The 27,142-nt window shown below is 35.8% G+C and overlaps 1 protein-coding gene across 4 annotated transcripts in view; it reads right to left on the bottom strand.

Annotated features, from left to right (window-relative positions):
• ZBTB20 (zinc finger and BTB domain containing 20) overlaps window positions 1-27,142 on the bottom strand; it is an 804,401-nt gene that overhangs the window by 489,673 nt on the left and 287,586 nt on the right. For all 4 annotated transcript variants that reach the window (XM_035000119.1, XM_035000121.1, XM_035000136.1 and 1 more), the window contains exon 5: window positions 15,953-16,026. The gene's annotated coding sequence lies outside the window, so the exon portion shown is untranslated. The remainder of the gene's footprint in view (window positions 1-15,952; window positions 16,027-27,142) is intronic.

Below are 27,142 nucleotides of genomic sequence, written 5' to 3'. Positions count from 1 at the left end.
CATCATGTCTTCAAGGTTTATCCATAGTTGTAGCACGTGTCAGAATGTCATTCCTTTTTAAGGCTGAATACTATTCTGTTGTATTTATATGCCACATTTTGTTTATTCGTTCACCTGCCAATGGTCACTTGAGTTGTTTCCACCTTCTGACTATCAAATGTACATCCCTTTGACATTGTTGTCAGCCATCATTTCCCCCGCCATAAATCGGACTCAAGGCATATTCTAATACCCTTGGGCAATGCAAGACATTTCATTTACAATAGCCAGGTTTAAAGAGAACTTTTAAAATTTGGTCAGCTATACTTAGTTTCTAACTAATTATTATGGTAATAGCAATTCTATGTTTATCAAATATTTGTTAAAGTTTGGTCATTAGCTTAATGTGTGTGTGACATGCATGTCTGTGAGATGCATACAGCTGTATTATGCATAATGTTAAAGCTTTATAATTGTCTGGTTAGGAAGGTAGTCATTATCTAGAAAAATGGTTTTCTAGAGTGAAGCAGCAGGTTAAACCAAGCCTAAATGGAAAATTTTGAGATGAAATAAGAGTTTCGTCCCTTTAAGGGTATAACTTGCTGCTAAACTCCACCTTTGACAAATGAAAACAAAATATCTGGGGTGGGGCCAATGCATTGTTTTTGTTTTGTTTTATGTTTCATTTTTTGATGTTTGTGTGTGTGTGTGTGTGTCTGATTTTTACTTTATAGGTGATTTTAATATGCAGCCAGGATTAGGAACCTCTGAGCTAAAGAAAGAGATCCCAAGTTAGGGAGAGCTAAGAGTAATCAAGTGAAAGCACCTGTAAAAAGCAGTTGGGGTCTGCAGCATCAAAATGAAGGGAGGAGAAGTTCAGAATTGTAAATGGCAGAAGAATCACTCAAACAGGGAGAAATTAAGTAGCCTTTTAGTTAAAAACAGAAGAGCAGGAGAGGTGTCAATTTTAAGAATAATTAACATCTAGGTTCTAACTAGGCTAACATCTAACATCTAGGCTCTAAAGAGCTTCAGGACCTAATCTAGAACTTAAGCCATGAAAATGGCCTGAGAAAGTCATAAGGTGAGAACAAGATAAATGGGTAAATATTTAGAGGAACAGGAGATTATAGATTTTGGAAATATCAACTTTCTTGATTGTATACATTTGTATTGTACTAACTAAACTTTATAGGTGTTACATGAAGTAATTTATTACCTAAATAAACATTTATTTTATACACAAAAGCATAGTTGGAATTTATCCATTGACCTACCTTGCTTCTTTGGGCTACTCACAGGTGAAGTGGTAAGAGTCCTCTTTGTGCTACACTAATCCATTACCAGTAATTAGATAATGAGTCATCTCCCTCACAACCTTCTTCACTCAATCATTCCACCAGAGCTGAAGGGTTGCTTGAGCATTAAAAATGACCAGAACATTTCACGACAATAGCAGTCTATAAAAAATTTTCAGCAACAATATCATGTCACTCAAACTTGAGGTGAAATCTCTTCATTATAAGAGGTACCAATATTAAAATTAACATTGATCAAAGAAACAAAATGACAAGGAAGGATATCCCAAGAGCACCTTTCCTTTTCTTTTCTTTGTGTGTGTGTGTGTGTGTGTGTGACATTTTTTGAAAATGAAAAGAATGGAAAAGAAATGAATAATGACCTCTCAGAAATGAACACTAACGTTTTGTGTCTTGCTTTTTTTCCCCACTTAAACATTATATAAGCATTTCTTGTCTCATTAAAATCTCTTCATAAACACTATTTGTTTTTCTAATCACACCTCTATTATCTTACATCTTTCTAGCTAGAGTTACTGTTCTCACCAGACTAGTGGGGCACAGGTAGGAGTCATATAACAGACAAGAATTCACATTCTTTGTATAAATCCCTTGAACTGGGGCCCTACACCTTTGGGCAAGCTTTCCAGGACCAGCTGCTTATTGACTTCTTCAGCTCCCTGGCGTTAGAAGCAACAAATATAATTGCAAACATAGTCAAGAGATCTCCCCACACCTGTAGTTAAAACCATGATTCCTCTACTTTTAGGGAAATGGTTTCTTTCTTTTTTTAAAATTTTATTCTTATGTTAATCCCCATACATTACATCATTAGTTTTAGATGAAGTGTTCCATGATTCATTGTTTGTGCACAACACCCAGTGCTCCATGCAGAATGTGCCCTCCTCAATACCCACCACCAGGCTAACCCATCCTCCCACCCCCCTCCCCTCTAGAACCCTCAGTTTGTTTTTCAGAGTCTATCGTCTCTCATGGTTCGTCTACCCCTCCGATTTCCCCCACTTCATTCTTCCCCTCCCGCTACCTTCTTCTTCTTCTTCTTTTTTTTTTCTTAACATAGATTGCATTATTTGTTTCAGAGGTACAGATCTGAGATTCAACAGTCTTGCACAATTCACAGCGCTTACCAGAGCACACACCCTCCCCAGTGTCCATCACCCAGTCACCCCATCCCTCCCACCCCACCCCCCACTCCAACAACACTCAGTTTGTTTCCTGCGATTAAGAATTCCTCATATCAGTGAGATCATATGATACATGTCTTTCTCTGTTTGACTTATTTCACTCAACATAATACCCTCCAGTTCCATCCACATCGTTGCAAATGGAAAGATCTCATTCCTTTTGATGGCTGCATAATATTCCATTGTATATATATATACCACATCTTCTTTATCCATTCATCTGTCGATGGACATCTTGGCTCTTTCCACAGTTTGGCTATTGTGGACATTGCTGCTATAAACATCGGGGTGCACGTACCCCTTCGGATCCCTACTTTTGTATCTTTGGGGTAAATACCCAGTAGTGCAATTGCTGGATCATATGGTAGCTCTATTTTCAGCTTTTTGAGGAACCTCCATACAGTTTTCCAGAGTGGCTGCACCAGCTTGCATTCCCACCAACAGTGGAGGAGGGTTCCCCTTTCTCCGCATCCCCGCCAACATCTGTCGTTTCCTGACTTGTTAATTTTCACCATTCTGACTGGTGTGAGGTGGTATCTCATTGAGGTTTTGATTTGGATTTCCCTGATGCTGAGCGATATTGCACCCACACCTGTAAATGGTTTACTCTGAGTCAGCACTCTCTAAATGGAAGGAGAAGACAGCTGGCCGGTTGGAAGTGCCAAGCAGAGCCAGCCCACCCAGGGTAGGACCCATGAGGGACCGTGGAAGATTTGTGCAGATGTAAAGAAATGGCTAGAGTGTCAAAATACATTTTGTTTTATTTTTTCATGCTTCCTAATCTCCTAACCAATCACCTTCTTCCACTCTCCACCTGCTCTCATTTTTATTTGGGAGAAGGGATTCTCTCTCTCTGTCTCTCTGTCTCTCTCTCTCTTTGTGTGTGTGTGTCTCTCTCTTTCCCCACCCTTCATTCCTCTCTTTCTTTCTCTCCATTCCTCCCTCTCTCTCCCTCCTTTTTTTGTAAAGCCTCTATCAGAACTGGCTATAACATGAAGTAAAGTACACCTGTGTATCATTAGTTGTGGTTATCATATTACAACTTTTCTGTGTTTTAAATTTAGCTCATGGTGCCTTTGTTTTCTATCTGTAAAAGGTCATTCATTGTCAGCATTACTCTGTGATGGGATGTAGAATGTACTGACTCTGGGAAATATAGTATCTCAGACTATACAGTCTTCTCTTGCCTGGTTCCAGTTTGGATATACTACCCAACTCATAGGCTCAAGTCTATTTATGTACATTCTAAAGGGGGCCTTCGGTGCTTATCTTTAACCTAAGGCTTCTGGGTCTGCCCCTTTGGTTAATTAAAACTCCTGTGAAGTTTCTGTTGGGAATATAGTCCTGAAACCTTATCTTGCAGAGGTGTTTTTCTTTTTTCTCTATCCTTCCCCCCTCCCTTCCTTCCTTTCTTTCCTTTTCTTTCTTTTTTGCTTTCTTTCCTTCCCTCTTCTCTTCTATTTCTTGTCCTCCTCAGTGAGTGAAAGAAGACTGAAAGTCTAGTGAGATTATCATCAGAAAGAGAAGAAAAAGACAGACCCAGCAAGGAGTTGGGAAGTGAGCAGAAAAGTTAGTTGACCTGGGCCAAGGAGGGTTAGTGAGAGCTCTTGAAGAGGAGAGAAAGGCAGCAGGAACTTCAGGGCAGCTACTGTGAGAGATGTATTGTGGATAACAGAGATGGCAAAAAACAGAACAAAACAACAACAAAAAACCAGTGAAACCCAAAAAGTTTTTTGGTGAATTTGTAGGTTATATATTCAGATAAACTATAAACTTCTGCTTGCTCAACTATTAGTTCTTTGTATATGATTCCATGTATGAACCTTGTATCATGAAAGAGCTCAGCTTTACACATATACATCATACTTATTAACAAGAATTAGTACCATCATAGAGCTCAGGAAATACTTGTTGAGAAAATGAATCACTCTACTTAGAGTATGTGCTTTACTCTGTATTATGGAGGTTGAGGCAATACAATGAAATTAAAAGTTCTGTATGATTATTTTTCTCAGACTGATTTTCCAAGAAACAAAAGGTAGCAATTTAAAAAATAATTTTATATATTCATTTTCAAACTTACTTTTATAATAGATATTCACTACAACTAATGAAACAATAAAAATGTTTAAAGAAAAAATTAATAATCTTCCATCAGTCCTTTTTTATTCTCAATCCCGTGAGATGACCATTGTGAAGAATATGGTCATAGAACATGCGCAACAAATTTATTCATAAATATTCAATACCCTGAAAATTTGCTCTTTTCACTTAATAAATTATGGTCATCCTCCCAGATCAATAGTGATAGATATAATTCATTCTTTTTCAAATGGCTGTATAATCTTCAATAACATCTGTCCATATCATATGGTATATATGTAGTCAAATTAATAAATTCAATATCCTTTTCAAAAAAATGTTTATTAAAGTTTTACTAAATTTTTACACAAGATACTGAACAAACACTGAATATCTACCTGGTACCAGTTTTAGTAACTGAGAAAATTAGTAAATTGCTCATGGTTCTTTACCTCAAGCAATTCACTCTGTAACATGAGAGCTAAAACAGTTAATTTTTTTTTAATTTAAGAAAAAGTGCTCAGAGAATTTATAGTAAAGAATGCTTTTAAAATAAATCTTTAAAAGGAATAACATATTAAAAAATAATAAAGAAAAATTTAAAAAAATAAAAAGAGTAACATATTACTGACAATTCATTCTTAGTCATTGCTTCCAATGTATGAACAGTGCTTAGCAGCAACAGAGTATCTCCCTATATGGCAACTCAGAAAACAAACTAATTTCTATAGCAGGAAGGCCTCAGATAAAGTACCTTACTCTGGAGACCTCAAAGTGATTTATAATTCTGCTATTACTTTTACCATAATAGTACTAAATGATATTTATGAACTACCTTTATTCCGTAGAGCTCTAAATACTTCATATATATCATTTGGCTTCTTTGTATAATGTCTGCACGGATCGAGAAAAGTGTCCCCTACAGATAAGGAAAATGATCTTAAGACAAAACTATCTGACAATGCCTGAATTAAGTCTCCAGACAGCCCCATACTCTTTCGTTTCCATTACACTTGCTGCCTCCCTCGTGGTAACTGCAACGATAATGTGGATAGTATGATGTAATCAATCAGAAAGTCTCATGAAGCATGAGAGTTAGTACTTATTTAAAAAACAAGGGCTTTTTCATGCAAACTATTTATCTGCTAAAAGGGCTTATGAATAAAGCTTCACTGACAAGTTTTCCAGGTAAGTCTAAGTTAACTTACAGAGCCGCCAGTCTAGTTGGCCCCTCCCACTTTCCAATGCCGCAGGAAGGTAAGACAGAGTGTAAAATGTGTAACCCAAGTTCTCAGCTGTTCCTGCCAGCCCTAGTCCAGAAAAGAAAACAGAATTCTGATAGTAGCAACAGTGGCAATGATAACAATGTTAGACATATACTGATTATTTAATAACGTCCTATAATATTCAAGTAAGTTAAGCAAAGAATAGTTCAATAACATTGTAGCAAAGGTTAAGCAAATTTCATATGGTCAAGTTTAGTGCAATTGCAAACAAGTAAATGACTGTCAAGAATCGTAATTTTCTAGTCCTTATAACTACCAACATGAGCAAACTTATTTTCCTATATCTTTGAGGGCATTTTAACATAGGAGGTTTATAACTCTGAGAATCTGATACTAATCATTAGGCTGAGTTCATTCTGTATTCAATTTCTCATGACCTCCTGAAAGAATGTCAGTTTAGCATGGCCTCTTCCCTTCTCCACTTGACTCAAAGAATGGTGCTTCCACATTGCCATTTGGGATACATGAGGGGGTGCATTTAGAGGCAATGTGCTGCCACCTGATGTGTAAAACTATTGTTCTTGAGAAACATGTGCCTAATTCCCTGGAAATTTACTGTTTCAAAGAGTCACAAGTCTCCTGATTGCTTCTCACCAGTCTTGAAGAGATTAGATAAGCTTCCTCCCTCTTACAAAAGCTTTTATTCATTCAAAATTCCTTCGAGAACAAAACATTGAACCAGAATTGGATTTTTAACAAAATATTATAAGATTGTTGAAAACATTTTTTTTTTTTTTTCCTGATGAGACCCAGCAGTTCAAATGATATATTAATGTACTTTCTGCTTTAGGGCTACTAGCAACATATTGCAAAGTGCAAGGATGGGCCAAAGAACAAAGTCCCTTCTGCAAAGTAGGAAAGATGGTTTTCACGGAGTTATTTTAAAAGACTTGAATGGACCCTTTCACATAGAACGACTTAGAAGTCAAACTCAAGAAACAGAGAGGATAAAGTAACAGTTGTAGAACCCTAACAGGTAAGCAACACTTCTAATCACCATAAACTTGTTTTTGTATATTGTGCCATTCCATAGTGACAATAGGTTTTAGAATAATTGTTCAAGTGTATTATCTGATAATATTATCTGATAATAGAAAATGACCTTCCCAGAAATGAAGGTGTATACATGCAGTGCTGCTAAAGCTGACACATAGAAGGAAATTCAAGATCATGTCTGAGTGGGAGCTGCCATTAAAAAACTGTTTCCAATCTCTTTCTCCTCCCCTTTTCCCCCCTCCCTCCTTCCCTCGCACCCTTCCTCCCTCCCTCTCCCTGTCTCTCTCTCTTGCTTTTACCAAGAAGTTCACTTCTAATGTAGTCCTCATTGGTCATTAGAAAACAATCTAACAATTCATAAGTGTGTTTGGATTTTCAGTTTTGCACTTTTTCTAGAAGCAGTTAACAATGAGCTCTTTCATTGACCTATATCTCTAATCAGGCTTTCAAGGCTTCAAATAAGTTAGTTTTGAGAAGGAAAACGTAAAACTTCTTCCTTTGTATTCGCCTCATAAATACAACAATTTTACTTCTTTTATTTTTCAAAGGTGTATTCAAGTATGATATAGGTTAGTAGTACTGTTATCTGTGATATGATTGGGGTCTTGGGCACAGACACAGAGTGAGTCAAGGTAATGTAGAGATGGAAGAGTAATGTCACAGATTCGACCTATCTTCCTAGCTCCTCATTTCTCAAAGAAGGAAACATATATGGGTCATTGTATTTATTTTCAGACAAGGTAATAAAACTTAATTATAAAAGCACCCTCTCAACACACTCTCTTCCTTCTTGAGAAGTCTATGGGAGCATGCCTTACAATTCTACTTTGTCAAATAAGGAGATGAGGTGTGAGGACCATAGAAGACTAACCAGCATCCAGGAGAAGAGCAGACTTAGAGGTTGATGGAACAATGGGAAGAACACCTGGGATCAGACAGATCTGTGTTAGAATTCTGGCTCAGGCTTTTACTAAGATGTGTGGGGCAATTTCATCTCACTGAACCTTGGTTTTCTAAATTTTAAACTAAGGATTATAACATTAATCTTGAGGTACTGTTGACGGAATTAAATGTGAAGAACTTTATGCAGAAAGGGTACCTGCTAAATCTAACTTTCTTTTCTTCCTAACTTTTTTTTTTTTTCAATGTTTGGAGTATTAGAGAACTAATGACCTGTGTGACCACATGAGCTAGGGCGATAACAAAATGCAATAGATAAAAACAACAAGCAGGAGATAGTTTTGAATCAGTTAGGCCTGGCATCAATACAAATTCACTTTCTGGCTTCGCAATCTTGGATGTTACTTAATCTTTCTGGAGCTCAGTATTCTCATTATAAAATGGAAATGATTCCTACTTTGAAGAGTGGTTGCTGAGTGTGGTAGCAAGGATTAAAGACAACTTTCACAAAGCATCTGGTACATTAAGTAAACAGATTGTGAGTAATACATATTGTTCAGATTTTTATTAATTAAAGCTCATCTCCTGTACTTAATATTCTTTTTTCCACCCAAGACCTTGAAAGGGTTATGGTAGGGGTGTTGATCACTGATAAGCTGGTTTAGCTGTGTTAATATACCTCCTAAGAATTAGGGTTACAGTTCCATCCCTGCCATTAACTATTTAACTGTATGTCTTAGAAAGGAATTCTAGGCCTGAATTTTGTTCATCTCTAAAATGAGGAAGCTGGAATAAATAATTCCTAAGTTTCCCTATCACTATAATATTTTATGATTCTAGTGTCTTTTTACTAAGTTAAAGCAGATAAATCCTCATATCTTTAGAGCTTAACCTACTTCTCTATGGTTTAATTTTCACATTTCCTCTACCGTATTTCTTTTCCTTTTTTCTTCTCTTTCCTTTTTTTTAATCTGGCAAAAGGGCATAATTTCTACCATTTTGCAAACAAACTGATATCTCCATTCTGATTTAGTGGTATTCCGTAATATTATGCATCATACTTTAAAATGATCTGGATTGTTTTTAATCCCAAAATTCAGTAATAATGAAGATAATGATATTCATTTCAAGGCTTTCTATGCCTCCAGGCCCCTGGTCATTGCACATGATAAAATACATCAAAATTAAAAATAAGATTAAGGGTAACATGTTAAAAATACATCCTAGGAGTAAAACACATTTTTGGTACTCATTCCTACATTGTGCAATTAGCACTTAAAAATAAACAAAAATAAGAGATTCATTAACCAACAACAGAATCGTAATAATTATTAACTAGAAAGGAAATAAAATTAACTTGACCTTATCTTAGAAGGTTGTCAGGAACCTACTTTGGTTATGCAAATGGGAAATATGTTGTGAACTATTAGATCTCAGTTTCAGAAATCCAAACCCCCCTCAAACTTAGAAGTAAACCTTTGGCAAGAATTCAAAATAAATGTATAGTTGCCATGAGCTTGTACATACTATTTACCTTTGAATTATTTTCATCTTGTTCTATTCAATTAAAATATAGATAATATTTATTTATTTATTCATTTAATATATACATCTATTACGTGTTTTTCCAGTGTATTCAAAATAAAATCCAAATTCTTCACTCTGGTTCCTCCTCTGACTTCACTTCCAATTACTCTCTTCTTTGTTTACTTCCCTCTAGCCACTCTGGAATCCTTTTATTTCCTTGAATACACAAAGTTTGTCTTTGCCTCAGGGCATTGTCTATGCTGTTTCTGTCTGGAGCTTTCTCTTCCTTCATGTTTCTATCCTCACCCCAAATTCTTCACCTGCCCGATTCTTCCTGTGCTTTAACTATCAACTTAAATTACACTTTCTATGAGAATTCTTTCCTGACTACTCAATGGACAGTATAACAGATTTTCCCCATGCATTACTGTCTTGCATATCTATTAGCTCTTTTCACGGACTACAATTTGTAATTTTGTAATTATTTGTTTACTTATTTAATGTCTGATTCCCTTAGGACACTATAAATTCCATAAGAGCCTAAGGGATCATTTCTATATTCCCCAGATTAAGCATGGTTGGGCAATGAATTAATGATTCTACTGTGGTAGATTTTGTAGAGTTTAGAAATGTTAATTAAATATGGACTCTATCCCTAAAGAATTTATTTTCTAGTAAAGAGATAAAGCCTGAACATAAGTATCATTAAAAAATATAGAAAGCAATTCAAGTCTCAAAAAAAAAGTGTAGATAAATGCTACATTAGTTTCTTAGGCTATTGTGACAAATTACCAAAACTTGTTGACTTAACAGAAATATATTCTCTCCCAGTTCTGAATGCTACAAGTCCAAAATCAAATTGTCAGCAGAGCCACTACAGGTGCGAAGTGAGCTTGGTAAACAGGGGAGAGTGAATTATTTCTGGCTAGGTCAAAGAGGGAGGGTTTCATGGAATTAATAGCATTCAAAATAGACCCAGAAGGATGGGTTAGATTTGCATATGGAAAAACAGAATAATGGACATCTAAGATGGCAAGAACAATATTAATAAAGGGGGTTGGTGGTGGTGAGGAAATTTGGCCTGAGTGTGTGGTATATTAAAACATAAGAATAAGTCAGGGGGTGCCTGGGTGGCTCAGTCAGTTAAGTGTCTGCCTTCGGCTCAGGTCATGATCCCAGGGTCCTGGGATTGAGCCCCGCGTCCGACTCCCTGCTCAGCGGGGAGCCTGCTTCTCCCTCTGCCTCTGCTCCTTCTCCCTGCTCGTGCCCCCTGCCATTCTCTCTCTCTCAAATGGGTAAATAAAATCTTAAAAAAAAAAAAAGACTATGTCAGAAATGAGGTTAGAATTAGATTTTAGATGGTCATAAATATTGGTTAGAAATTGTTTGGCGATTAATCTAGAATTGGTGGGGGTGGGAGGGATGGGGTGGCTGGGTGATAGACATTGGGGAGGGTATATGCTATGGTGAGCACTGTGAATTGTGTAAGACTGTTGAATCACAGACCTGTACCTCTGAAACAAGTAATACATTATATGTTAAAAAAAGAAAGAAGATAGCAGGAAGGGAAAAATGAAGGGGGGGAAATCGGAGAGGGAGACGAACCATGAGAGACTATGGACTCTGAGAAACAAACTGAGGGTTCTAGAGGGGAGAGGGGTGGGGGGATGGGTTAGCCTGGTGATGGGTATTAAAGAGGGCACGTATTGCATGGAGCACTGGGTGTTACACACAAACAATGAATCATGGAACACTACATCAAAAAATGATGTAATGTATGGTGATTAACATAACATAATAAAATAAAATAAAATGAAAAGTTTTGTCTGAACAAGGGTGACATAATCTTAGGGCTCCTGCTTCAGGAAACCTAATGAGGCAGCAGTGTTTAGGATGAACTGGTCTCCCTTCCCCCTGTCTCTCTCAATTAGGAGATTATTGCAGGGAAGAGAAAATGAAAACCTAAGACAGAGGTACCAAGGAAGGAGAACTAACAAGACCCGGCCACTTATTGGACACCTGGGGGGTGGGGGAAAGCAAGTATGACAAATTTTGAGTCAAGATGACCTGGACAATTGAGATGAAGAAAATTAGTATAGTCAAAAGGAAGATGATTAATTTTCACTAGGAGGATAAATTCAATTTTGATGTACTGACTTGGAGAAAACTAGTGTGATATCTATTCGAAGATTTAAATAAGGACATTGGAAATATAGGACTGGAATTTGGGAGAGATATCAGGACTAGAGATATAGATGTGTGAGTTGTCAGTAGTGTAATAACTGAAGTCATACAACCCTGAAAAGCAGTGTCAGATCATGGGAAGAGTATGAATATGGAGTTTGACAGACCTATTCACATTCTATCTTTTACATTCACCTATTGTATGACCTGGGACAAATTGCTTAATCCCTCCACTTTCTCGTATACAAAGAGGTGGAAAATAATATTATCCCTTAGTTAGGATAATGTGAGTTGAGTATTTAAAAGACTGATCTTCTTTATATCTGCTTTCATATTTTGGTGGCACGATTCCCAGTAAGAAATATATTTATTTTGCAATCCATTGTCTTAAAAATATGTAACACACTCTTTTTATAAATTTCTCCCTTTGATACTATTTCATTAAAAGCATATTGACTATGATTCTCTAAACTGATTCCATGACCTATGAATGGTTTGCAACCCACACTTTGGAAAAAACTGGCTCCAACCAGCATCCTATTCTCAGATCACACCATTACTATTCACTGTTCTCTCAACTTTCATTTTCATTACTCCCTCTACTTGGGCTACTGGTGAATATCAAATAATTTCTTTTTTAATTATTTTTTTTAGATTTTATTTTATTTATTTGAGAGAGAGAGCGCGAGCACAAGCAGGGGGAGTGGGAGAGGGAGAAGCAGGCTCCACGCGGAGCAGGGAGCCCGATGTGGGGCTTGATCTCAGGATGCTGGGATCATGACCTGAGCCAAAGGCAGACGCTTAACCAACTGAGTCACACAGGCACCCCAGATAACTTCTTGATGCTCCAAAGGAAATGATAACTATTTACTTTACTGTACCCATACAACATTCTGTCTTTAAGAAAGATGTATTTATTGCCCAAACAGATTATGAACTCCTTGATGACAGGAAGTATATGTTATTTACCCTGGTAAAATGCTTTGTTCATAAGAGGCACAGAATAAATTTTAATTTATTATTAAAGAGAGAAGAGGTCTGAGGAGAGAACCTTGTTGTGCACCTATATCCAAGGCCCTGCTCTGGCATTCTCATGCTTCAATTCTTCCTTCTCTATATGCCAAAGCTTCCACGGGATTTTTTAAGACAGAACACCATCTCCTCACTTGGGGCACAAAGACATAAGCACTCATATTTTGTACATAGAAACTTGAACTTCTTCACATGGGGACAGGAATGTTGGGAAGGTATAAAATAAATTTGAAGAAGAAACTAAGATATACCCAGGACTTAGCTCTGGGTAAAATAACAGAAAAGTTCCTACACTGGTCTCTTCAGATTGCTAAATGACAGAATCCAATAAAGGCAACCTGAAATAAATTACTAGGGCAAGTAATTCATTTTAAATTATTAAAGTTTATTTCATTTTTTTCAGACTCTGAAAAACTTTTCTCTGGCAGAAATGACCCCTGGCAACAGTGACATTCTGACACCATGCGTGATGCACACTCGGGAAGTCTGAATTCCATGTCACAATGGCTCTGTTCAGAATACTAGTTTTATCATGCCTGTAAGCACAATTAAACTACTGAAGTTTCTAATGGTCTTCTGTCCACTTTGTAAATTGTCATAAAGAATATTAAGTCAACCAAATAAATTTGCATCTATGTGACTCACTGTACAACCAGAGGCATGATATCAAAATGTACAGAAAAAAATGAAAAAAAAAAACCTTTTTTGGTAACAATGAATATTTCCAGAAAACTCCTTATATATTAATTTTGGGCTAGTCTATGGAGGGAATTACAGTTCAAAGGGTCTCATAAAATGAACCTAAGGCAATTTGTTCCTCAGAAAACACTGCTCAGACCCTGAGTATAGAGGAAAGATCAAAGCCCCAGAGCCTAAATTCAGGGCTATTCTCAGGCCTAGATGACTAAAGGATGAGCTGCACTGGTGATCATTATGGTTTGGGTAACTTGCATGCCCTACCCTGGGCCTCAATATACTTATTTCAAAATGAGATTATTAGGACTTCTGCTTCTTACAGCCTTTGTACCTGTAATGTTTGATGAAGCTTTACCCTTAAATCCCTTTCGCCTCAATTTTGTAATCTTAAAAAATACGAAATGTGTTTATAAAGTTCCTTGACGTCCTTAAATGTTATTCAACATGATAACGGTACAATTCACTAAGCTTAAATTTTATCATTTTAGTTTTGCCTCAGAGGCCACGTTTTATGAAAGCCTTAATTTGCATCAGCAGCAGCTGATTTAATAAAAATGAAGGGACCCCTTTTGGAAATAAATTAAAATTGGTGGGGGAGGGCAGAGAACTTTATGCAAAACAAAAACAAAAACAACAAAAACAAAAAACAAAGAACCCCAAAACCACCAGAAAGCTAAATGTTGAAGGGGTCAGAAGGGGTCAAATGGTTCTGAGTTCTCAAGAATGGTGTGGTCTTATTCATGCTGAGAGACTGAGAAACTGGTCCTGGGTTTTTATGCACTGAAAGTTGAGGCTTCTAATGGTGACTTCCGCAGGCCTGCTGCCCGGTATCTATCGTACATGTGCCTCTATGTGCCTCTCTCCTTGAAGCACGATTCACCACACGGAAATTAGACCAACAGGTGAAGAGCCCATCCTGGAGTCAGGCAGAGGTATCTTTGGAGACAACTTCAATGTATGGGATCTAAGACGCATAAGTTAAGTGGAAAACTGCTGGAGACCATTTCACAGAAAAAAGGATGTGGTATGAATTGGCCCTCCTCATCTTGGTGATGAGAAGGAAGTGTAAAGTCAATGAGGAGAAAGACCAAGAGACAGATGCCTAACGTGATGTGATGAACAGTTGGTTTACCTTTGACCAATTCCTTTAAAATTGTCTTCCTGACTGTCAGGAACTTTATTCAACCCCTCTCCACAATAAATATTCTCTGACAGAATAAATCCTAGAGTACTGACTATGAACACATTTTATAATTGTATTAATAACAGTAAATACTTCATCATTACTATTATTATGCCAAGCACTGGAGATTAAAAAACGAGTAAGAAACAGACCCTGCTTCTGGAGACCTTTCTGTCTATGGGTTTGAATTGTTGTAGTTATGACAAAAATAACAACAAGCATCATTTATTCCCTCATTCCAGTCAAGCACTGTGCTCAGTGGGCACCATGCATAAGCTCCCTTTCCATTCATCAGCTACCCTGACAGTGAGGTGATCTTGCTCTGTCCATGCATCATCTTTCTCCTCCCACCAAAAAAGGGACCTAGCAGAAATTCAGACCATACATAGAGATACTTAAACAACTTCTGGACTATCAGCAGTCAACACACAAGCACTATAGCCAATAATGAAAGAGTACAGTGAACCAAAGTGAAAATGGAAGAAAGTGAATCACTTTTACTGCACTCTGTGGGACAGACACGGTGGCACTCTGAAAGCCACGGTGCAGTAGACCCCACATCTGGCCTTCCAACAATGACTCAAGGAGATGGATGTTATTTCAGTGTTTTAAGACTCTCTAAGGAAAGACCTTGCAACACATTAAACTGCAAAACTTAGGAAGACATCATAACCTTCTGGATTTCATTACCAAAACATACATTTTGATCTAAAATTAAAAAAAAAAAAAAAAGATTGACTTCTCTCATAGTATTTCACAACCTCTGAGCGCAGCATTAAAATGCTTTTCTTTTTTCCCCCACCAACTATAAGCTTCTGTTTTCTTACCCTGGGCGTCTGATTCTTTTATATGCTCGGGTTCTATTCACTGCCTGTTATTCAGACATTGAAATCCCAAGTGTTAATTGTTCTTCCAAGTACATTGACAAAACAGCAGCTAAATAAGGGTAGACCAGACTGTGGTAGACTCTGACATGCATTTATGGAACAATGGGGCTCTGAGAGACAGCCTTGTAGCTCACGGGAAGACATAAGATGTGCTATTTTGACTGCTTCATAGCAGAATGGGGAACACACGCACACAAGGGAATTATGCATTTTACTTAGTTTTGCCCAAAGTCCTCAAGGCAACAGAATCTTGTGATGTCATCATGAACTTCTCTCCATTTCCATTGACACAAAGGCTAAAAATTTCTAATGACATCACAAAGGAAAAAGGAATCTACTTTGATTCCGTAAGAAATCCATTACCTTCAATGGGACTTGAACAAAAATGTGAGAATCCCTCCTGTCACGGTGTATGTCACTGTGTGGATGCACAGTGGGTGACACCCTCCCTAATGCAATTCAAACCAGGCAAAAAAAAAAAAAAAAGGATTCACAATTTAGGTTGAATAAAAAAGACATACTGAATATTGAGCCCAACAAATTTTTTTTTTATAGAAGGAAATCATTTAAACATATATTTCTTCAGGGATATTCAAATTTTTACTCATGCCTGGTTACTATGTTACCAATGTTTTTGTCTTTTCTTGGGTTGGTCACAAAATCACAGAGGAAGAAGGTACAGGAAGCTTTCACTTACAGGAATGCAGTGCAGCTCAATCTTTTGTTTTTAAGGTGCAGTGATTTCAGTCTCTAAATGTAACTTCAGGCAGTCTGAAAAGAAACAGGTTAAAATCTCTTTCAGTTATAATTGGTATTTCAGATTTAATTAAAAATTAAACTTTCATAATGTTTCACCATCCAAAGCAATGCATTATCAGTCAAGCGTGGCTTTTTTTTTTTTTTTTTCTGTTAAGGAAAAAAAAACCCTCTTCCCAGAGTAGTTTTTTAATGAAAAGAAAAGGATCTAAAGAGGAAAAAAAAAAAAAGCAATTCTGAAAAACAAAATATGCCTCCCTGTTTAGGACTTATAATGATATGACTAGAAGCTCAGTGCCTCTGAATTTCAGCTAAATTCTATCTGATTTTTAAAAAACTACTCAACAATTTCACAGCCTAAAGATTACATAAAATGTTAATTTTAGAGAATAAAGAAGAAAATCTATTATCTGAATATACATGTTGAAGGAAAATTATGACTTCAAATAGAATTGGAAAAAAAATGTTAGATCTACTACTTTCAAGTGGCTGCATTGGTGGTGAGGCAGATGGTGAAGTAGAGGTAAATGAACATATTTAGCAATACAGAATGCCCACTGCAATGTATGGTGGGCTTAGCATGCCGGATACCACATCATATAGACATATTATCTTATTAGATGCAGCCACTGCTGTGTGAAGCAGCATGAGAAGACCATCAGGATTTGAACTGGACCTCCTGGTTTTAAAAAACCGAACCACATTTTTTAACACGTATTTTTAATCTTCAAATTAAGAGTGCAGGCATTAAAATCTCCAACTATGTCATAAATATTTGGGCTTAAAATGTCACACTATATTTTCAATCCCTTCTTTCTTCATACAATACCATCTCTAAATAAGATAACAGTTTTAAAAAAAACAGGCTAGATTAAGTCATCCCTATTTTTAGCTTTAGATAACTGACACTACAGGATTTAGAAAAATATAGCTTTTTTTTGTGTAAAATAAGATAATACAATTATCTTTCTTTTACTTCACAGCATGGCAGTACATTTTTTATATATTGGTAGCACTAAATGTGGTGTGTTTATGTCCTACTTCACATTAGTGCAAGGTAATATTTTAATATCTCTACATATGGGAGCATGATCATAAATCACCCCTGAAATTGCATCTATTATTAGAAAATGTATCTCATCTGACTTACGAATTCTATTTTCTTTTTCCCTTCAAGTATATGGAAGAATATTTTAGGTATTGTGTCTACTTGATATATATAGATTTTAAAGGCAAACTGGTGCAGATTCACGAAATCCATCCATGAATGGATCAGAAAAAAAATCACTGACATTGACTGACTAAACTTTTCCCCTGCTTCTCACATGCCTGAATTAGACTAAAAATGCACCAGTGTAAAGACAGAAATTATGGAGGCGTCACCAGGGACAACTGAATGAGAGGAGGGGAGTGCACATATTTCCTTATAAGGTAACAAAACATTCATAAAAGAAACTGACAAAAATAACTCAGGCTCAGAAATTATATGGAATAACAATAATCCCCAATAATCAATTCAGAAATATAAAAACTGCCCACCTCTACATAAATCTGAATCACCGATTGGTATTGTTCTACTCACCGCTCAAATATGGTTAGTGAAAAAATGATTCACTATCTAGTTCATACAGGAAAATATGATGGAAACTAGGCTGCATATTTATATATAAACTATTTAACTGACAACTAGCAGTTCAATTTAATCAGTCAGATTTCCTTTTCCTCAATTCACCAGATGTTGAGTTAACTGAACTATCAGTTCAAAATAATAAAGTAATTTCTATGAATAGGCAGTCTGCTACGTTACATTCTTCTCGTCTCCTCATGTATTCCTCATCCTCTTTGACCTTTCTCTTCACTTCTGTTTCTGCATGTTTCTTCCTTACTTTCACTTTCTTCCTTATTTTTTCCCTCTCTTTTTTTTTTCCCCTTGGTGAGGGTAATGAAGCTCAAAAATAACATCTTGTATCCTGTTGAGGGAAACTTGGTCACAACTATCCTTCCAGATGACAAACTCATTCTTAAATGTCTGTTTCCCAATCCAAAGAAAACAGAGCAACTGAGAAAATAGAGACGCAACATCACTTACCACTACCAACACCACCACTTTTAATTCCCATGCTACATTCATCACAAGGAGGACTAAAGTTTATTTATATTATCCCTTAACCTCAAATAGGACCACAAATAAGACTAATAACAGGACCATTTTGTGGCACTCAGGCAAACGGCTGGGCAAAACAGATGGATCTTACTTTGCGCCAGGACTCAAAAAATACAGTCGCCAACTCACTGTTGGCGACTACATATCTTGGCCCAAAGATGGACCTGGAAGTGGGACCAGTTGTCTTTGATATGAATACTGTTCCTATTCATATCTGCCTCATGAGATAATCATTAACTCTGTCACTATGTGGGGGTAAGTATTGGATAGAAACTGTAAAAATGGTCATCAAGGAAGTGAAATATTCTGAAAGCATGTCAGATTAGTTTAGGGAGCACAAAGTCAGAGCTAGAACATTTTTGGCAATACTGTCTACTTTTCAACTTCCTGTTTTTTACAAGTTCAGTACTGTACACTGTACCCACCTTTAAAATAGTAGATTTCCAGACTATGTGTGATCAATAAGAATAACTTGCTCTTGACATTTCAGGTCCCAAAATCTGTTAAAATTTTTTAAAGTCACCCAGATCGATCTCGGTCATTACTGAAATTGACCACCAGTGTCAGACTTTTTTAAATAGGACAAAACTATGTAAAGCTTTATAGATTACAGTCAACACCCAGTGATGCACTGGGAAACAGCTCAGTCAGTAATCAATGCAAATTACAAAGCCCGGAAGAATGCTTCTCTTGGCAGAGACCCTTTAGCAAAAGAGTTGTACATTCTGCACTAGTTAGAGATTCTGAATGGCTTTCCAGAGAAGTGGCAAATGCATTATATTACAGTAACCTATCCTGTAACTCACAAGTCCAAAAAACAAAGCCCTAGACAATAAAGAAAACTGAAGGGGGATGAGGAACTATAGATCATTAACACTGACTAGTAACACAGGGCTGCTTCTGACCACCCTCTACTTTTTAAAAAAATCCTCACATGCATAGGAGTTTTAAATATCACCAGGTCAAAAAACTTCAAGCAAAGAACAACAAAGCACTCTAGTTTAGGAGGTCTATGCTAATTCAGGCGTTTCTCTTAAATGTTCTCCCAACTATTCAGTATCGATTTTATCTTGCTCAGATTGTTTTTTTTTTTTATTTTATTCTTATGTTAATCCCCATACATTACATCATTAGTTTTAGATGCAGTGTTCCATGATTCATTGTTTGTGCACAACACCCAGTGCTCCATGCAGAATGTGCCCTCCTCAATACCCACCACCAGGCTAACCCATCCTCCCACCCCACCCCCCAGAACCCTCAGTTTGTTTTTCAGAGTCTATCGTCTCTCATGGTTCGTCTGCTCAGATTGTTTTTGGGAGTTCACTCACCTCTCTTATAATTTATTCATTCTGACATTGCTCAGATGATTTTTAAGAGACAAGCCCTGCCTGTGGTCAGTATAGAGGGAAATTACAATATTTTAATTATTTCTCTTAGTCTTTTTTTTCTTTTCACTTAAAAAAAATTTTTTATTATGGAAAATCTCAAACACATCCAAGAGTAGAGAGCATAGTAAAATGAGCTACCAGGTACTCATCACCCACGGGCCATCTTTTTTTTTTTATCTATAGTCACCCACTTTTTCTTCCACTGGCTCATTTTAAAGACAATTCCAGATGTATCATTCTATCCACAAATATGTTAGTATGTAGTACTAAAAAATAATGTCCTCTGAAAATCATAATATCATCATCCCACATCAAAAATAATAGCAATTCTTTAATGTTATTAAATATCTTAGGTCAAATGATTGACTTCTGAATGTTTTTTGTTCTTTGTTCATTTTTATAGCTGGTTAGTATGAATTAGGATCTAAACAAGATCCACACATTACATTTAAATCATAATTCTCTTTTAACTGATAAGTCCCCCATTCTTTTGTTTTTTAAATTACTTTTTATTTTGGAACAATTTCACATTTATTGAAAAGTTGTAAAGAGAGTACAGAGAATTCCTGTATCTTCTTCACTACTGAACATTAACATCTTACGTAACGATGGTAAATTTGTCAAAGGAAGAAATGAACACTGATAACAATACTATTAACTACATACTTTATTCAGATGTTACCAGTTTTTCCACTAATATATTTATTCTATTCCAAGGGTCTAATCTAGGATACCACATTGCATTTAATTGCCACTTCTCCTAACTCTTCTCTGATTTGTGACAATTTCTCAGTCTTCTCTTGATTTTTATGACCCTGATAGATTTGAAGAGTAGTGGTCAGATATTTTTTGTACTAACCTAAATAATAATTTGGATTCGTCTGATGTTTCTCATGATTAGCTTGTGAAAGAATGAAGAGCTCTTTTTGTAACATCGTATCAGGGGGTACATGATACCCATATGACTTATCACTGGGGATGTTAATCTTGGTCATTTGGTTAACAGAGGGTCTGCCAGGTTTTCCTCTTCTTAGTTTCAATTAGCATAATTTCACTTTTAATAGTCCATTGAGGTGTAATTTACATAACATAAAATTCACCTTTTTAAGTGTACAACTTAAGGATTTTAAATAAATTTAGAGTGATCATCACCAGAGTCCAGTTTTAGAACATTTTTGTCACCCCAGAAAGATCTTTCATGTCCTTAGGTAGTCAACCCACTCTTACTCCCAGCCCCAAACAATAACTAATCAGCTTTCTGTCTCTAAACATTTACCTTTTCTGGACATTTCATATAAGTGCAGTCATACAATATGCAGTGCCATGCATGTGGCTTATCATATTTTTCATATTCATCTATGTTCTGCTATGTAGCAGTAGTCTGTTCCCTTTTATTGACAAACGGTGTTCCATTGTGTGGATTTTGTTTATCCACTCATCAGTTAATGAACATGTAGATTGATTTTGACAATTTATGAATAATTCTGCTCTGAACACTGACATATATACAAGTCTGCGTGTGGACACATGTTTTTATTTCCCTTGAGTAGATATCTAGAAGTGAAATTTCTGGGTCATAAAGGTAAGTTTACTTTAACGTTTTTTAAATATATTTTTAAAAGATTTATTTATTTATTTTTAGACAGAGAGAGAGAAAGAGGCAGGAGCAGAGGGAGAGAGAATCCCAAGCAGATTCCATACTGAGCACAGAATCCAACGCGGGGCTCAATCTCGCAACCTGAGCTGAAACCAAGAGTCAGAGGCTTAACCAACTGTGCCACCCAGGTGCCCCAGTTTATTTTAACTTTTAAGAACTGCTACGCCATTTTCTAAAGTGGCTGTACCATTTTATTTATTTATTTTAAAGATTTTTATTTGTTTATTTTAACAGAGAGCTAGAAAGAGAGCACAAGTAGGCAGAGCAGCAGGCAGAGGGAGAGGGAGAAGCAGGCTCTCCGCCGAGCAGGGAGCCTGATGTGGGGCTTGATCCCAGGACCCTGGGATCATGACCCGAGCCGAAGGCAGTGGCTTAACCGACTGAGCCACCAGGCACCCCTGGCTGTACCATTTTAAATTTCAACCAGCATTGTATGAGGGTTCCAATTTATCAGCATCTTCACTAATACTTGTTATTGCATGCCTATTTTTATCGTATTCACTCTAGTTAGCATAAAGCAGTACCCCTCTATGGTTTTAATATACTTTTTTCTAAGGATTGATGATATTGAGCATCTTTTCATATTCTTATTAGTGATTCTTAGATCTTCTTTGGTGAAGTATTTATTCAAATATTTTGCCCAACTTTTAATTGGGTTTTTTGTCTTTTTATTATTGAAGAATTCTTTATATATTATGAGGACAAAGATCCTTTATCAGATATATATTTGCAAATAATAAATTTTGCAGGGGCACCTGGGTGGCATAGTCAGTTAAGTGACTGACTCTTGATTTTGGCTCGGGTCATGATCTCAAAGTCATTACATCAAGCACCACGTTGGGCTCCCTGCTCAGTGGGAAATCTGCTTCTCTCCCTCTTCCTCTCCCTCTGCCCCTTCCCCTGCTCACTCTCATGCTCTCTCTCTGTCTAAAAATAAATAAAATAAAAAAAAATAATAATAAATCTTGCAAATTTTCTCCCACTCTCTTCATTTCTTTAGTGGTATCTTTTGAAATATTAAAGTTTTAAATTTTATTGAAATCCAAATTATCATGTTTTTTATTTTTTGTATCATGCTTTGGTGCCATATCTAAGAACCCTGTTTAACTCAAGGTCATGAAGATTTTCTCATAGAAGTCTTATAGTTTTAGCTCTTATATTTGGGTCCATGATCCATTTTGAATTAATCTTTGTGTATGGTGGGAGGTAAGGATATAAAGTTATTTTTTTCATATAGTTCTAGCACCAATTGTCCTAATACTATTTATTGAAAACAACAACAAAAAAACTATTCCTTCCCCTATCAAATTGCTGTGGCACCTTTGTCAAAATCAGTTGACCAAAAGCATAAAGGTTAATTTTCTGAATTTACAACTTCATTCCATTGATTTATATGCCAGTACTATACTCTTCCTTCTATAGTTTTTATAGTAAGTTTTAAAATCAGGAACATAGGTCATCTAACTATGTTTTCCTTTTCAGAATTATTTTCACTGTTCTGGATCCTTTGCATTTTCATATGAATTTTAGGATCAGCCTGTCAATTTCTACAAATATGCCTTTATTCTTTTTGATGCTATTGTGAATAGAATTGTTTTTTTAATTTCATTGTTCACTGCTAGTATATAGAAATACAATTAATTTTTGTATAATCACAAAATAATATATAATCTATTTTGTATTATAATGATATATAATATAATTTTGTATAATTACAAAATAAAATATAATTTATAAACTTGCTGAACTCATTTGTGTATATGAATGCATTCCTTCAGCTTTTTTACATAACTTATCTTTTGCAAATAAAGTGTTAACTTTTTACTTTCTAATCTGGATGCCTTTTATTTCTTTCTTTTCTGTTCTGTTTTATTTTTTCTCTTCTCTCCTTTTCTTGTTTTCTTTCCTTTATTTATTTATTTATTTATTTATTTATTTATTTATTTATTTATATCTTACTGGACAGACACCCCAGTACAATGTTGAATAGAAGAGGTGAGATCTGACAACCTTGCCTTGTTCCCAATCTTAGGGTTAAACCAGTTAGTCTTTCATCATTAAGTATGATGTTAGTTGTAGATTTTGCATAGATGCCCCTTACCAAGTTACAGAAGTCCTCTTCTAGTCCTAGTTTGTTGAAAGTTTTTGTCATGGATGGTGGATTTTCTCAAATGCTTTTTGTGTATCTATTGCAATAGTCACAGGGTTCTCTCCTTTATTCTACTAATATGGTATATTACATTAATTAATTAATTAGTTAGTTAGTTAATTACTGAATGTTTACCAAACTTGCATTCTTAGGATAAATCATACTTGGTCAGGGTGTATGGTACATTTAAAGATTGCTGTATTTGATCTGTGAATATTTTGTTGAGGACTTTGGTGTCTATATTCATGAGGGATAATGGTTTCTTATGGTATGTTTGTCTGCCTTTGGTCTCAGTGTAATATTACTGTCATAGAAAGAATTAAAAAATGTTCCTTCTCCCTCTATTTTCTGAAAAAGTTTGTGAAATATTGGTATTGTTTCTCTTTAAATGATGGATAGGATGCAGTGATGATATCTGCATCTGGACTTTTCTTTGTGGGATGACTTAATTAAAAATTCCATCTCTTTGCTATTATAGATCTATTCAGATTTTCTATTTCTTCTTGAATCAGTTTCAGTAATTTGTGCATTTCTAGCAATTAGATAATTTTATCTAAGTTGTCTTAGGAATGTATTTGTTCATAGTATTACCTTTTAATCTCTTTAATTTCTATGGGATTGGTAGTGATGTCCCGCTTTTATTCCTGATTTCAGTAATCTGTTATCTTCTCTACTTTTTCCTTGTTATTCTAGCTACACATCTGTCAATTTTGTTGGTCTCTGCAAAGAATCAACTTTTGTTTTCATTGATTTTTCTCTACCATTTTATTGTTTTCTATTTCATTGATTTTTGGCCTAAACTTTTTTATTTTCTTCCTTTTTCTTGAATTGAATTTTGTTGTATATTTATTCCATATCTATATTTATCTACATAATAATATTATAAGTGCAATCTATTTCTTTGGGTGGATTTTAATTACTGTTGTCATTTCCTTTCAATCTAAATGATTTCCTTTAGTATTTCTTGTAAGGCAGGTCTGCTAGCAACAAGTAGCCTCAGTCTTTATCTTGGAATATCTTTCTTTTATCTTCATTTTTGAAGAACAGTTTTGCTGAATATAAAATTCTTGATGGTCACTTTAATAATCTTTTTCCTTAAGCACTTTGAATATGTTGTCCCTCTGCCTTTTGACTTTAACTGTTTCTGATGAGAAGTCAAATGTTAATCAGAATGTTGTTTCCTGTATTGAATGAGTCTTTTTTCTCTTGGTGCTTTCAAGAATTTATCTTTTTCTTTGACTTTCAAAGTTTGACTAGAATGTGTCTATATGTGGATCCTTTTGCATTTATCATACTTGGAATTTGTTGAGCTTCTCAGATGTGTAGATTAATGTTATTCATCACATTTGGCAAGTTTGGGGTCATTATTACTTCAAATATATTTTTTTCTGCCCTTTCTTTTTCTTCTCTCCTCTTATCCTGTTACACACGTTAGTATGCTTGATGGTATCTCAGATCTCTGAAGCTCTGTTTATTTTCTTCATTTTTTTTCTGTTTTTCAAATTAGATAATTTCTACTGAGTTATCTTCAAGTTCAGTGATTCTTTGTTCTGCCATCTCAAATCTGCTTTTGAGTCCCTCTAGAATATTTTTCATTTTAGTAATTGTGCTTTTAAACTCCAGAATTTTTGTTTCTTTTAAAAATAAGTTCTATCTTTATACTGATACTCTTTATTTTAAATGTATATTAATATTTTAATTATTTAACAAGGTTTCCTTTAGTTATTTAAATATATTTATAATAGCTGCCTTCAAGTCTTTGCTAAATTCAATATCTGCTCTTCCCCCTCCAACCTAGAGGCAGTTTCCACTGACTGGTTTTGTAGCAGGGTATTGGTCACACTCCTGTTTCTTTACATGTCTTATGATTTTTTTTCTTGCAAGTTGACACTTTATACAATAGTTAATAGCAAATCTGACTTCTGATTTTTCCTTCCAGGAGATTGTTGCTGTTATTGCTACTTATTTGTTTGTTTAGTGATTTACCAATCTAATTCTGTGGAGTCTGTCTCCCTCATGCTGTGCAGCTGCTGATGTCTCTGGTCAGTTTTTATAATTCCTATTTTTATTTTTTAGCTAAACCTTGCCCCTATGTCAGCACAGTTTGCAGTTCACATCTAATGATTGGTCTGGAGTTGTACTCAAACACCTTGAGGGCAGTAAGCTAACCTCCTTTGCTAATATATGTGTATGGCTTGGAAATGCATTCAAAGTTCAGGCACTTTACATGTCTTCCTTGGCTCTTACTTTTTACTGGGATTGCTCTTCTCTCCTCTTTGCACAAGGCCTTAGGGTCGTCCTTGGGTATATGGATATCCTGGACCCTCTCTGTCTTTCCTGTAATACGTGTAGGCTTCCAAACCACCAGGGATATGTACTTATCAATGCCTACTATAGCAGTCTCCTTTTCCAATTCTCCTTGTTAAAGTTCTGGCAATTTCCCAGTCTATTGCCTGCCCCAACCTGAACTGCAACTTCAGGCTAGCTGTAATGTTTATCCTCCCTGTTTGTTTACCACTGAGATTGCTACTGTTTATGACACCTAGGGGCATGTGATTTTTCATGTTTTACTCCATCAAGTCGGCCCATTTCAGCAGGACGTTGTGAGTTTTCATGGCTTGGCCTGCCCTGGTAGATCTATTATGCCAATGGAGTTTGGGGAAGGGTAAGCAGTGGAGGTAGTCCCAGCTAAAATACCAGATCTCACTTATGCCTGTCATTTAACCATAATCTTTAATATGTCCCCTTTTACTCTCAGAAGCCAGTTTGGGTGGTATAATTTATGATCTCCTTTTATATAGTGACCATAAAAAACTTGATATTCCTTCAGCAAATAACCATTGCCTAATTCTATTCCTTGTAATGCAAGATTTGGAGGCCCAGCTGTGTGTATGGGTGGGTGTGGGAGGTCCAACTGCCAATGAATGAAAGTTTCCATGATGGTTACATGTGTATGTGAAATCCTCAACTGCCTGTTCCACTACATCTCTAAGAAGTCTAAAAGTTCTGGAGATTAGGAATTTCTGCCAATCATGAGGATTGAGAGGTAGATGGAGGATGAGTATGAGGGTGCAATACTTCCCCCACAGGAGATAAAGAATTCTACATGACTTACAGCGCTGAGAGAAACCACACAACGAGAAGAGCTAGCATTTCATGATTCATAATTAGTAGCTAGAAAATTTGGAACTGGAGTGAGCTAGAATAAACCGATTCCAAGCAATTGTAGAGTACATATCAACTAGACTTAATCTCATACCAAATAGTAGCTAAGTAATCTCTCTAAATAGGTCCAAATACTTAAGTGAATCAACTTAGTATTTTCCTACTTATTCCCTCACAGTTTTGTGGCATGTCCAGGCTATATCTCCTTAGGAACATACTAAAGGGATATGCTTCTCTGGGCACTTAAATAACTCTTGTAAATCAGAAAGTTCCCATATTGAAATAGGGAGTAATATGCACTTTAAAAATGATTTTTGCTTTACATAATGATCAATAAAATTCCCTTGAGAATAGATTCTCCTAGAGCATTTAAATTATGAATAGATTTACAAAATCACACATCCCATAAAATGAGATAAACATGTAGTATCTGCTTCTAGGATTTTCAAAACTTTTTTTTTTTCTTCATAGAGACTGAAAGGAATGGGAAAATCAGCAAACTTTGTGCAGTAGAATTCAGAATGTATGATGCATTAACTTTGAATATCTTACTTATGTTTTTGGGTCAACATTAATCCTTCACATTTACAAAGTGTCAAAGAAATCAA

Source organism: Mirounga leonina, unplaced genomic scaffold (genome assembly GCF_011800145.1).
Source record: "Mirounga leonina isolate KUSES-001 unplaced genomic scaffold, KU_Mleo_1.0 Mir_115, whole genome shotgun sequence".
NCBI classification, from domain to species: Eukaryota; Metazoa; Chordata; class Mammalia; order Carnivora; family Phocidae; genus Mirounga; species Mirounga leonina.
The sequence above is the reverse complement of the archived record's forward strand: the minus strand, read 5'-3'. Positions and strand labels throughout refer to the sequence as shown.